Source organism: Aotus nancymaae, unplaced genomic scaffold (genome assembly GCF_030222135.1).
Source record: "Aotus nancymaae isolate 86718 unplaced genomic scaffold, 86718_ANA_hifiasm-v0.15.2.pri h1tg000057l, whole genome shotgun sequence".
Classification (NCBI taxonomy): Eukaryota; Metazoa; Chordata; class Mammalia; order Primates; family Aotidae; genus Aotus; species Aotus nancymaae.
Window position 1 is genome coordinate 68,949,860 of NW_026988471.1, and position 12,901 is coordinate 68,962,760.

The 12,901-nt window shown below is 43.0% G+C and overlaps 1 long non-coding RNA gene across 16 annotated transcripts in view; it reads right to left on the reverse strand.

Moving 5' to 3' along the window:
- LOC105704607 (uncharacterized) overlaps positions 1-12,901 on the reverse strand; it is a 42,425-nt gene that overhangs the window by 22,901 nt on the left and 6,623 nt on the right. For 14 of the 16 annotated variants that reach the window (XR_010337958.1, XR_010337956.1, XR_010337957.1 and 11 more), the window contains exon 3: positions 9,427-9,508. This is a non-coding gene — a long non-coding RNA (uncharacterized LOC105704607). Of the gene's footprint in view, positions 1-454; positions 534-9,426; positions 9,509-12,901 lie in introns of all 16 variants that reach the window. The other 2 variants (XR_010337964.1, XR_010337954.1) reach the window with 1 other exon arrangement.

The following is a 12,901-nucleotide window of genomic DNA, read 5'->3' on the forward strand; positions in this document are numbered from 1 at the left end:
CAGGGGTGAAATGGTAAGGGGTGGGTTGAAGAAAAAGCTAGTTTCACTTGTAAAGATTCCAAGTAAAGTGCTGCAATCTGATGGAAACTAGGTTTACAGAAAAAGGAGGAGGCAAGCTGCATTCTGTGAGTCTGGTTGGAGGATGGGGTTTCTAGGGGTATCTAGAGGAGTCACTTCCAAAGCAGCAATTCCAAAGGCACGTTACGTAAAGGTTTAGTAGCTGGAGCAGCAGCAGGAAGCTAGAGATGTGAACAGAAATGAGGTAAGGAGGATCTACAAATCAGGAGAGATGAAGACAAATTAAAGCCTTTCCTTCGTCAGTAAACCAAAGGCAGAGATCATAGGCAGCTCTCTGGTGACTGTACCCTTAAGTTTCAACTTTCTGTAGACAAAAGACAATGTATTTGGTCATGTTTTCCTGGTTACCCAAAAAATGACACAGCCCAGGCCTTACCCAACAGCTGATTCACCATCAATTAATCTATATCACAGCCTGTTGAGCCTCACACCTCACAGTCACATACTAGACGGCTCTGGAAAAAAAACAACCCAAGGTGAGCTGTCAAAGTCCTCTTGGTACCTGACCTCGCCCTCTGGGGTTGGTTTCATTTCAAAACTGAAAGGGACTGAAAGGCTGGGGAAATCCAAAGATCAACAGAGCCAGGAACAGGTGGTTCCCAGCATAAGTATCCCAGGTTGGAACTCAAAACAGAAACCAGACTACTGATAAGACATAGTTTATGATGTCTGTCTCCAAGCCTTCAGAAGCCATTTATATGTTTTCTGATATTTACAATAGGGCATGACCACATTTATCCAACTACTGACTGCTAAAAATCTAATCCTCCAAGCAACTTCCTGGTTTTATTACGTTTTGAAGCTTTGGAATAGCTCCAGTAACTGGGATACCAGGGGACTTGCGACTTCTTTAGACCTTCACATGAGCCACAAATAATGAATTTTATCCCCTCTTCCTTCTTCATCTCCCCACAAAGACTTGGCAAAATTCCTGTCTCACTAAAAAGTTTCTAAGTTGTTCATAATGGCCCTCTCACTGGAGCAATAATCAATATATAAATGTCTAGTTCATCAAAGGAGTCAGGTTATTTGCTTGAGGTTCATCTGTAACTAGCTATATGACCTTGGACAAGTCACTTCACCTTTTTGAGCTCAGTTTCAATTTCCTCGTCTAAAAGTAAGGAGGTTGAAAACAGAAGAAGGGGAAGCAATAGAACACCTTAAACTGAGAAAAGACTTTTAAGTGTTTAAGTCTAAAACATTCATCAAGTGCCAACAAGGGTTATTTTAAAAAGACTTACAAAGCCAGGCGCAGTGGCTCATGCCTGTAATCCCAGCACTCTGGGAGGCTGAGGCAGGCAGATCATGGGGTCAGAAGTTCAAGACCACAGGGTCAGAAGTTCAAGCCAAGACCATTACAATCCAGCCTGGGCAACAGAGAGAGACTCCATCTCAAAAAAAGAAAAAAAAAAAAAAAAAAAAAAAAAAGACACACACTTCAGCCTAGCCAACATGGCAAAACCCCATCTCTACTAAAAATACAAAAAAGCTGGGTGTGGTAGCCCAGGTCTGTAATACCAGCTACTTGGGAGGCTGAGGCAGAAGGATCGCTTGAACCAGGAGGCAGAGGCTGTAGTGAGCTGGGATCATGCCACTGCACTCCAGACTGAGTAACAACAGCGAGACTCTGTCTCAAAAAAAAAAAAAAAAAAAGACAGATACCTAAGCATACCATAGGAAACTCTTAAGCATAAACAAAAATTCACAAACTTCTGGAAAGAGAGAACAGATTATTACTTACAAAGAAAAAAATCCCATTGGACTTCTCATCTGTATCACCAGAAACTCAAAACAGTGGAAAGCTACTTAGACTCTTTTGAGACTAGGACTAATATTCCAAGAATTCTAAACCTAACCACAATATCATTCATAGATGAAGATTAAAAAGAAATTAGACATATAAAGACTTTTAAAGTACCACCCATCCCCCACTTCTAAGAAAATCACTCAAAGAAATGTCCTAGTTGGCCAGGAGCATTGGCTCATGCCTATAATCCCAGTACTTCGGGAGGCCAAGACAGGCGGATCACGAGGTCAGTAGTTCAAGACCAGCCTGGCCAACATGGTGAAACCCTGTCTCTATTAAAAGAAAATACAAAAATTAGCTGGTTGCAGTGATACATTCCTGTAGTCCCAGCTACTTGGGAGGCTGAGGCAAGAAAATTGCTTGAACCCCAGAGGCGGAGGTTGCAGTGAGTCGAGATTGCCCACTGCACTCCAGCCTGGGTAACAGACTAAGACTCTGTATCAAAAAACAAAACAAAAAAAAGGTCCTAGTCAATTAATATTTAATTGTAACAAAGCCAGGAAAGACAAACTATATAAGAAACATATGTTTCCCCTCCCCAACAAAAACCTTTTAATGAGTTTGGACCAGATGACTTCAAATGGCCCTTCCAAGTATAAACAGAAACTGCCCTGTACACAACAGTCCCTGGCAGTCTGGGTTTGTGAGTTGTTCATCACCTAGTGGCCTGATGAAGTAAATGCAGTTTGTCAAGTGCCCGGATAAACTTCCAGCCATTTTGTGAGCTCTGATGGAGTATGCAGCAGGGCAGCAGCCTGACCTCCCAATGATTACAAGAGTGGTAGACTGCAAACCCTCCAAACTCATAGGCAATTGTAAAGACTTAGCTCACCATCCATTCATTCTTCAACGAAGAAGGGAAAGCCTACTTACCTTGTACCTAAATAATCATAAGAAGTGAAGCACAGATTTGTCAGCCTGCATTTACAAACTAGAGAGAGGTAGAAATTGCTTTTGTGCAGACCGATCTGAATAGAAAAAAAGTTTAGAATTAGGATAAACTCCAAATACGTCTTAGAAAGACTGTCTTCAAAGGTTCACAAGTTGGCATATGGAAGATGTATTATACTTATTCTGTATAGTTCCAGGGTACTTGTCTAAAATTAGGCTGGGTACAGTGGCTCACACCTGTAATCCCAAAACTTTGGGAGGCTAAGGCGGGAAGATCACCTGAGGTCAGGAATTCAAGACCAGCCTGGCCACCATGGTGAAACCCTGTCTCTACTAAAAACACAAAAATTAGCCGGGTGTGGTGGCACAGGCCTGTAATCCCAGCTACTTGGGAAGCCAAAGCCGGAGGATCACTTAAACCCAAGAGGTGGAGGTTGCAGTGAGCCAAGATCGTGCCACTGCACTCCAAGCTGGGTGACAGAGTGGGACTCCATCTCAAATATAAATAAATTTTAAAAATTAAATTAATGAGAAGATTCAATTAGATTTCAATTCAAAACAAGAAATAATTGTCAGCAGGACACTGTGGCTCATGCCTGTAATCCCAGCACTTTGGAAGTCTAAGGCAGGATAACTGCTTGAGGCCAGGAGTCCGAGACCACCCAGGCAACCTAGCAAGATCCAGTCTCTACAGAAATTTTTCTTTTTTCTTTTCAAAACAGAGTCTTGCTCTGTCGCCCAGGATAGAGTGCAGTGGCGCAATCTCGGCTCACTGCTACCTCTGCCTCCTGGGTTCAAGCAATTCTCGTGCCTCAGCCTCCCAAGTAGCTAGGATTACAGATGTGAACCACCATTATCAGCTAATTTGTATTTTTAGTAGTGATGAGGTTTCGCCACATTGGCCAGTCTAGTCTCAAACTCCTGGCCTCAAGTGATCCACCAGCCTTGGCCTCCCAAAGTGCTGGGATTACAGGCGTGAGCCACCATGCCCAGCCTCTACAGGACATGTTTTATATTAGCCAGGTGTGGTGGTACATGCCTGTAGTCCCGGCTACTCAGGAGACTGAGGCAGGAGGATCACTTGAGCCCAGGAGTTCAAGGCTACAGTAAGCTATGATCACGCCACTGCACTCTAGCATGGGTGACAGAGCAAGACCCTGTCTCTTAAAAATAAAAAATAGGCCAGGCAGCTGGACACAGTGACTCATGCCTGTAATCCAGAACTTTGGGAGGCTGAGGCAGGCGGATCACTTGAAGTCAGGATGAGACAAGCATGGCCAAATAATAAAACCCTGTCTCTACTAAAAAATACAAAAATTAGCCGTGCGTGGTGGTGGGCACCTGTAATCCCAGCTACTTGGGAGGCTGAGGCAGGAGAATTGCTTGAACCTGGGAGGCAGATGTTGCGATGAGCCAAGATGGAGCCACTGCACTCCAGCATGGTCAACAGAGCGAGACTTCATCTCAAAAAAAAAAAAAAAAAAAAAAAAATAGGGGAGGTGCAATGGCTTATGCCTGTAATCCCAGCACTTTGGGAAGCCGAGGCAGGCAGATCACTTGAGGTCAGGAGTTCAAGACCAGCCTGGCCAACATAGTAAAACCCCGTCTCCACTAAAAATACAAAAATTAGCTGGGTGTGATGGTGGGCGCCTGTAGTCCCAGCTTCTGGAGAGGCTGAGGCAGAAGAATCGCTTGAACTTGGGTGGCAGAGGTTGCAATGAGCCGAGATTGTGCCACTGCACTCCAGCCTAGGTGACAGGGCGAGACTCCATCTCAAAAAAGTAAAATAAAATAAAAACAAATAAAAAATAATTTTTGCCAGGCATGGTGGCTCATGCCTATAATCCCAGCACTTTAGAAGGTCAAGGCAAAAGAATCACTTGAGCCCAGGAATCCAAGACCAGTCTGGAAAATGGAGTGAAATCCTGTCTTTATAAAAAAACTAAAAAATAAATAAAAAATAAAAATAGCCAGGCATGGCGGCATGCACCTGTAGTCCCAGCTACTCGGGAGAAGCTGAGGGGGAGAACTGTTTGTACCAGGGAGGTAGAGGCTACAGTGAGCTGTAATCCAACACTGCACTCCAGCCTGTATGACAGAGCAAGACCCTGTCTCAAAAATTTATGATTATATTTCTACCGATGAGAGCTTTTCAACAACAATATCCTAAAGAAGTGGTAAGCTCCCCCATTAATGGAGGTATTCAAAGAGAACCTGAAAGATCATTTGTCAGAAGAATGATAGAAAGCATTCCTGTAATTAGATGGCAGAGTGGAGACAAGGAGACTGCATCAAATTACTTCGAAGGCTCTTTTCAGCTCTAAGAGTTTTTATTCTAAATAAAAACAAAACAAACAAAAACCACTAATAACTAAGGAGTCCTCCTCCTATTTTTTTAAAGATCCAACCAGGCAGGACAACTTAGTAGCTAAAAGTACAGCTTTGATACTACTTTCTCTTGAATAAATGTGGACAAATTACTTAATTCTATTTGCCTCCATTTCACTATCTGTAAATTTAGAATAATAGTAGTACCTACCTCATAAGATTACTATGAAAAGTAAAATGATATAATACTTAAATACTTAAAACAGTATCTGACAAATGAACGTATTTAAAACTAGCAGCCTAAAAAGGAAAGGAAAAGGAAAGGTGGAGATAGAAGAAAGGGCAAGGAATGAAACCTAAATGTGTGGCTTATTTTCATTATCTGTACCTAAGCCTCAACCAAACCATTCCTGACTGCTGTGGCCAGAGGCTGGGTTCCCTTGGCAACCAGCCTCAAAAAAGAACCTAGATCTACCTTCTTCAGGGAGGCAGCTCATCTCTTGCCTTAGAATCTGGCATCTTCCCTGCACAGGGCAGACTCCCTAAGAACTCACAAATACCACTGCCCCAAACTCAAGGAGCTAAGCAAGTGTTACTCTTACTTCCTATGATCAATTACAGATCATCAGAGTTCGAAGAGACCTCAGAGGCCATCTAGAGCAACCCCTTTGTTTAATGAATGATGACAATAAAACTAAAAAAAGTGAAGTCCTAAATATGGCAAGTTGGTGGCAGGGTCAAGACAAGATCACAGTCTTCTTTATTCCTAGTCCAGTGGTCAAAATCTTCCCATCTTTCATATGAGAAAAACAGAACTGGCCCTACTACCTCTTAAACCATACAGTCCATACTACCTACTTAACAGAGGAAAGAAAAGACTACAAGCAGTAGAGTGCAGAGGTTAAGAACATGAACTTGGGTGGCTGGGCGCCGTGGCTCACACCTGTAATCCCAGCACTTTGGGAGGCCAAGGCCAGCAGATCACAAGTCAAGAGATGGAGACCATCCTGGCCAACATGGCGAAACCCTGTTTCTACTAAAAATACAAAAATTAGCTGAGTGTGGTGGCACAAGCCTGTGGTCCTAGCTACTCGGGAGGCTGAGGCAGAAGAATCATTTGAACCCAGGAGGCAGAGGTTGCAGTGAGCCGAGGTCGTGCCGCTGCACTCCAGCCTGGCGACAGAGCAAGACTCCGTCTCAAAAAACAAAACAAAACAAAATAAAAAAAAGGTGGCTGGGCATTGTGGCTCATGCCTGTAATTCCAGCACTTTGGGAGGCCGAGGTGGGCAGATCACAAGGTCAAGCAATCGAGACCATCCTGGCCAACATGGTGAAACCCCATCTCTACTAAAAATACAAAAATTAGCTGGGCATGGAGGTGTGTGCCTGTAATCCCAGCTACATGGGAGGCTGAGGCAGGAGAATCACTTGAACCAGGGAGTCAGAGGTTGCAGTGAGTCAAAATCATGCCACTGCACTCCAGCCTGGGCAACAAAAGCGAATCTCAGTCTCAAAAAAAAAAAAAAAAAAAAAAGGCAAGCATGAACTCAGGATGGACTGCCTTTTTTAAATCCCTGCTCTACTACTTATTAACTGTGCAACTTGAAGCAAGCTTCCTAACTGCTCTTTGACTCTATAAAACAAGGCCAGGTGCGGTGGCTCATGCCTGTAATTCTATCACTTTGGAGGCCAAGGCAGGCAGATCACGAGGCCAGGAGTTCGAGATCAGCCTGACCAACATGGTGAAACCCTGCCTCTACTAAAAATACAAAAACTTAGCCAGGTGTAGTGGTGTGCGCCTGTAATCCCAGCTACTCAGGAGGCTGAGGCAAGAGAATCACTTGAACCCGGGAGGCGCAGGTTGCAGTGAGCCAAGATCATGCCACTGCTAGGTTATTTTTAAGGATTAAATGAGATAATCCATGTAAAGTACATAGCATATAGAAAATTCTCAATGTATAGTGGGGTGCGGTGGCTCACACCTGTAATCCCAGTACAGGCCAAACTGGGTGGATCACCTGAGGTCAGGAGTTCGAGACTAGCCTGACCAACATGGAGAAACCCAATCTCTATTAAAAATACAAAATTAAATCAAACACTGCATGTTCTCACTCATAGACGGGTGTTGAACAATGAGAACACATGGACACAGGGAGGGGAGCACTACACACTGGGGTCTGTTGGGGGGAAATAGGGGAGGGGACAGCGGGGGGGTGGGGAGTTGGGGAGAGATATCATGGGGAGAAATGCCAGATATAGGTGATGGGGAAGAAGGCAGCAAATCACACTGCCACGTGTGTACCTATGCAACAATCTTGCATGTTCTTCACATGTACCCCAAAACCTAAAATACAATACAATAAAAAAACAAAAAACATATACAAAATTAGCTGGCATGATGCCACGTGCCTGTAATCCCAGCTACTCAGGGGGCTGAAACAGGAGAATCACCTGAACCCAGGAGGTAGAGGTTGCAGTGAGCCGAGATTATGCTATTGCACTCCAGTCTGGGCAACAAGAGTAAAACTCCATCTCAAAAAAAAAAAAAAAGAGAGAGAGAGAAAAAGAAAATTCTCAATGTGTACACTGTTCTGCTTCTCATCATTACCAGTCATGTAAAAAAAAATAAACAAGCAAGGCCGGGTGTGGTGGCTCACGCCTGTAATCCAAGCACTTTGGGAGGCCGAGGCAAGCAGATCACGAGGTCAGGAGTTCAAGACCAGCCTGACAAACATATTGAAACCCTGTCTCTATTAAAAATACAAAAATCAGCCAGGCGTGGTGGCACGCTCCTGTAATCCCAGCTACTCAGGAGTCTGAGGCAGGAGAATCGCTTGAACCAGAGAGGCAGAGGTTGCAGTGACCCAAGATCGTGCCACTGCACTCTAGCCTGGGTGACAGAGCCAGACCTCGTCTCAAAAAAAAAAAAAAAAATTAAATAAGCATTAATAACAAGAGAGGCTAGACAAGCTCTTACTTCTGGTCCAAAAAGCACCGAGACAGAATGTTTGCTTAGCTCCATTTCCTTGCCCAGGAAATACCCAACCCCTCAGCAGGAGAAGAACATAACTAACCTATCTTTCATGTCTTTGCATCTAGGGAACAATCAATTCAGAGAATAATCAAGGCTCATGCTATATTGATAAGATGCTTAAGATCACAATAAACGTTAAGTCAGAACTCAAGCCTGACCTTTACGCTATACTCAAGTTTGACAAGACGCAGTTTTTGCCCAGTCTTCCCCTCAACCTACTAAGGTGATGCAGTGGTTAAGAGCAAAAGCTCTGGAGTTTGACTGCCTGGGTGCAAACTGGTTCCATTATTTGTATGCTGTGTGACTTAGGCAAATTCGTTTATTTGCCTTATTTCTCTAAGCCTTTGTTTCTCCGTCTTTTAAATGAGAAAAACAACTATTTTAATTTTTATGATAACAGCTGACAGTGGGTAAGCACTTTCTATGTGCCAAGAACTATGCTAAGCACCTTACATAGTTTATGTCATTTAACTCACCACCATCTTAGGAGGCAGGTATTATTATTATTCTCATGGTACAGATATAGATGCTCCTTGACTTATGATGAGGTTACATCCCGAATATCTTAAGTCAAACACACATTCAATACACTTAGCCTACCAAACATCATAGCTTAGCCTAGTCTATCTTAAACACACTCAGAACACTTACATTAGCCTAGAGCTGGGTAAAACCATCCAACACAATGCCTATTAAAAACTTAAATACCTCATGTAATTTATTAAACACAGTACAGTATGCAGTACTGGTTGTTTGCCTTCATGATTGCATGGCTGACTAGGAGTTGCTTGTTGCTGCAGCCATGCATCATGAGAACATATTATAACACGTGTCGCTAGGCCAGGAAAAGATCAAAATTCAGAATTTCTAGTGTAGTTTCTAATTAACGCATATGACTTTTGCACCATTGTAAAGATGAAAATTGTAAGTCAAACCACTGTAAGTCAGGACTATCTGTACAGATGAGGCAGAGTTTTCTTGTTCAAGGCCACACAGTCAGTTACTGGTAAAACTTAGATGTCAATGCAGGAGGTCTGACCCCAGAGTCTATGCTCTTTACTCCTACTACACTGCTCTACTTCTCAGAGTACTAGCATCATATGGTTGTTAGAAGATGGCAACCCACATAAAGTTCTTATCACAGTGCCAGGTTCAGTGCCAGGTTCATCAAAGCTGGCCATTACTATTATTTTTGTTATCACCATTATCAATTCCTTTAAGCCTCTCCCAAAAATTACTACCTCCTAAGTTCCAACTTCATCTAAAAGGAAATGGTTGTTTTCTTACCTAGCTACCACCTCATTGAGTAGCTCGGAGTAGGGTTGTAGTATTTTTATTTAATTTCCCTCATGTAATCCAGGATAAGTACCTGGGTGGAGAAAAAGGAAAATATTTATGAGAAACATATTATTCTATAAAAAGTAATATTCTAAAGTCTTTCTTTTTAAAAATAAAATCTTTATTTATCTCTTAGGAAAAAAAACATATACTTATAAAACTTTTTTTTCCCCAAAATAAGGCAGAGACAAATAGTATTTACTTTAAAAGGAAACTGTCAGTCCTCTACCTCCCTTCCTCATTCTACTCGCCTGTTCTCAAAACTGGTATATTAGTCATTCGATGCTCTCAAGAAGAAAGATTGGTGTCATTTGTCATTATCTCCATTTGACAGGTGCAGAGGGGGTTCACAGAGATTAAAGGCTACACAGTTAAGTGGGTGTCCAGGGTTACTGAAAGGTAACTTTCAGATATACAGGAAGGAAGGTTGAGCTGGTAAACTCTTTCACTTATCCTGAGAGGAGGTAGCTGTGTGAGAAGGTACCTAGAAAGTACCTAAAGAATTAAATAAATAAAGACTAATAACAGGCTTTTTAAGTAATTATTTAAAAAGCCAGGATCAGCCAACACAGTGGCTCATGCCTGTAATCCCAGCACTTTGGGAGGCCAAGGTAGGTGGATCACCTGAGGTCAGGAGTTTGAGACCAGCCTGGCCAACACAGTGAAACCCTGTCTCTACTAAAAAAAAAACACAAAATTAGCCAGGTATGGTGGCAGGCACCTATAATCCCAGCTGCTTGGGAGGCTGAGGCAGGGAAATCACTTGAACCTGGGAGGCAGAGGTTGCAGTGAGCTGAGATCATGCCACTGCACTCCAGCCTGGATGACAGTGTGAGACAACATCTCAAAACAAAAAAAATAAAAAGCCAGGTTGATGGGGCTGGGATCAACGCCTACAATCCCAGCACTTTGGGATTTGGGAGGCCGATGATGGCAGATCACCTGAGGTCAGGAGTTTGAGACCAGCCCTGGCCAATATGGTGAAACCTCACCTCTACCAGAAATACAAAAAATTAGCCAGGTGTGATGGTGTGCGCCCGTGGTCCCAGCTACACAGGAGGCTGAGGCAGGATAATCACTTGAGCCCTAAAGGCAGAGGTTGCAGTAAGCTAAGACTGCACCACTGCACTCCAGCCTGGACAAGAGCAAAACTCTGTCTCAAAAAAAAAAATTAAAATTAAATAAATTTATTCATTCAGCTCCTGTGTTCTAGGCAGTCTTCTAGGAGTGAGGTTATAGCAATGAGGAAAACAAAGTCCTAACCATCATGAAATGTACATTCTAGTGGAGGGTGACATGTAATAAACTATGGTAGAGAGTCCCTAGAACACAATGCCTGGCATGCAGTCGGCAGCACTCAAAATAAGTACTTGCTAAATAATGAACAATGAATGAATAAACAGTATGTCAAACAGTAAGTGCTATGCAGAAAAATAAAACAGGGAAGGGGACCAGAGAAGGCAGAGGGCAGAGAGATAGCTTTTATTTTAAACAAGGCAGTTAAGGTATATTTCACTGATTAAGTGACAGTTGAGCAGAAACCTGAAGGAGATAAGGGAGAAGGTCACACTGACGTCTGGAAAAATGATGTTCCTGGCAGAAAAAAAAACTACAAAGGCCCCAAGGCCTGGCATGCTGGAGCAACTGCAAAGGAGACCAGTGTGGCTACAGCACCAGGGAAAGTGGTAGGAAATGAAGTCAGAGCAGCTGGGAGACAGTGGTGCAGATCCTATATGGTCTTGTAGACCATGGTAGAGATACTACCTTTTGAACCGGGTGGGATTTTAATCTCAGCACCCAGGTGACAGTTTTCAGCAAAGCAGTGACTTGATCTGATACACACTTAAAAGAATAAGTCTGGTCACTGTTAAAATTAGATTGAGGGGGCAAAGAGCAAAAGGAGGAAGACCATTTAGCTATTCCAGTAGCAACAGGGCAGGTGGTGGGAAGTGTTTAAATACTTGATATATTTTAAGGTGAAGTTGACAGGACCTACTGGTGGACTGGATGAGGAGAATGAAAATACAGAGTTAAGGGAGACACTCTACCTATTCAATATAGAGAAGAATAACAACTCTGAGATGGGGAGGACCTTCCAGAGAAGCAGATTTGAGAGGAGATGTTCTGAAGTTTTTTAATAAGTTCAATAGGCTATTAGACACCCAAAAGGAGATATCCAGTGAACAGCTGGATGTAAGTCTTGAGTTCAGCAAAGGACATTCAAGCTAATAATGTAAACTCATGAATTGTGAGGAAATAATGGCATTTAAAGTCTTGATCAAGTCCAACTGAGCAACATAGCGAGACCCTCTTTCTACAAAAAAATAACTTAGCCAGGCGTGGTGATGGGCACCTGTAGTCCTAGCTACTGAGGAGGGGCAGGAGGATTGCTTGAGACCAGGAATTCAAGGCTGTATATAGTCAACTATGATCATGCCACTGCACTCCAGCCTGAGCAACAGAGTGAGAACTTGTCTCTAACAAATAAAGTACTGAAAAAGAGCACCTAGGAAGAGTGTAGACAGAGAAGGTATCCAAGGGAAGCGATCCTTCCACCTCAGCCTCCCGAGTAGCTGGGATTATAGGCGCCCGTCACCACACCAGCTAATTTTTGTATTTTTAGTAGAAACAGCATTTCACTGCGTTGGCCAGGCTGGTCTCAAATTCCTGACCTCAGGTGATCCACCCACCTCAGCCTCCCAAAGTGCTGGGATTACAGGCATTAGCCACTGCACCCAATCGCCCCTTCTTTCTTTTATGGGACAGAGAGTTATTGATCATTTGCTAACTCAAATGTTAGGTTTAATTTACAATTTCTCCTTAGAATCTCTAGACAAGAAGTACAATTTCTGATGTCTTCACCTTAGAATTACTGCTATAAAGTGAGGCCTTTAACTTTCTGGGCTGTAGCAAGTATAGTTGTCTCAACAATCTATGCTAGTGAAGTAGCAAAACAATAATTACCAAAATCTGGATAATGTGAACATCCTTCATATCTTCCTGAAACAGCTACAACTTCCGAATGGACTGTGCTCTCTTTGGCTTCAGGCCTTTGCTTCCTCTGCCTGGAATACTCTTCCCTGTCCTCCACCTTACAGTCTGCTAGTTTGAAACTCCTTGCCTCAACCTGTCCAGTAGCAGGGATTACAGACACATATCACCATGCCTAGCTAATTTTTAAATTTTTTAGTAGAGAAAGGGTCTCCCTATATTGCCCAGGCGGGTCTTGAATTCGTAGGCTCAAACAATCCTCCTGCCTTGGCCTCTCAAAGTGCAGGGATTACAGGTGTGAGCCACCACACCCAACTATACCAACCCGAACACATTTCTTACATTTCTCAGAGAACCAAGAAGTCATCTCAAAACAGCAGTGTAGGGTCACCAGCACATGAGGTCAAACTGTTAACTACAAAATGGGTAAGAT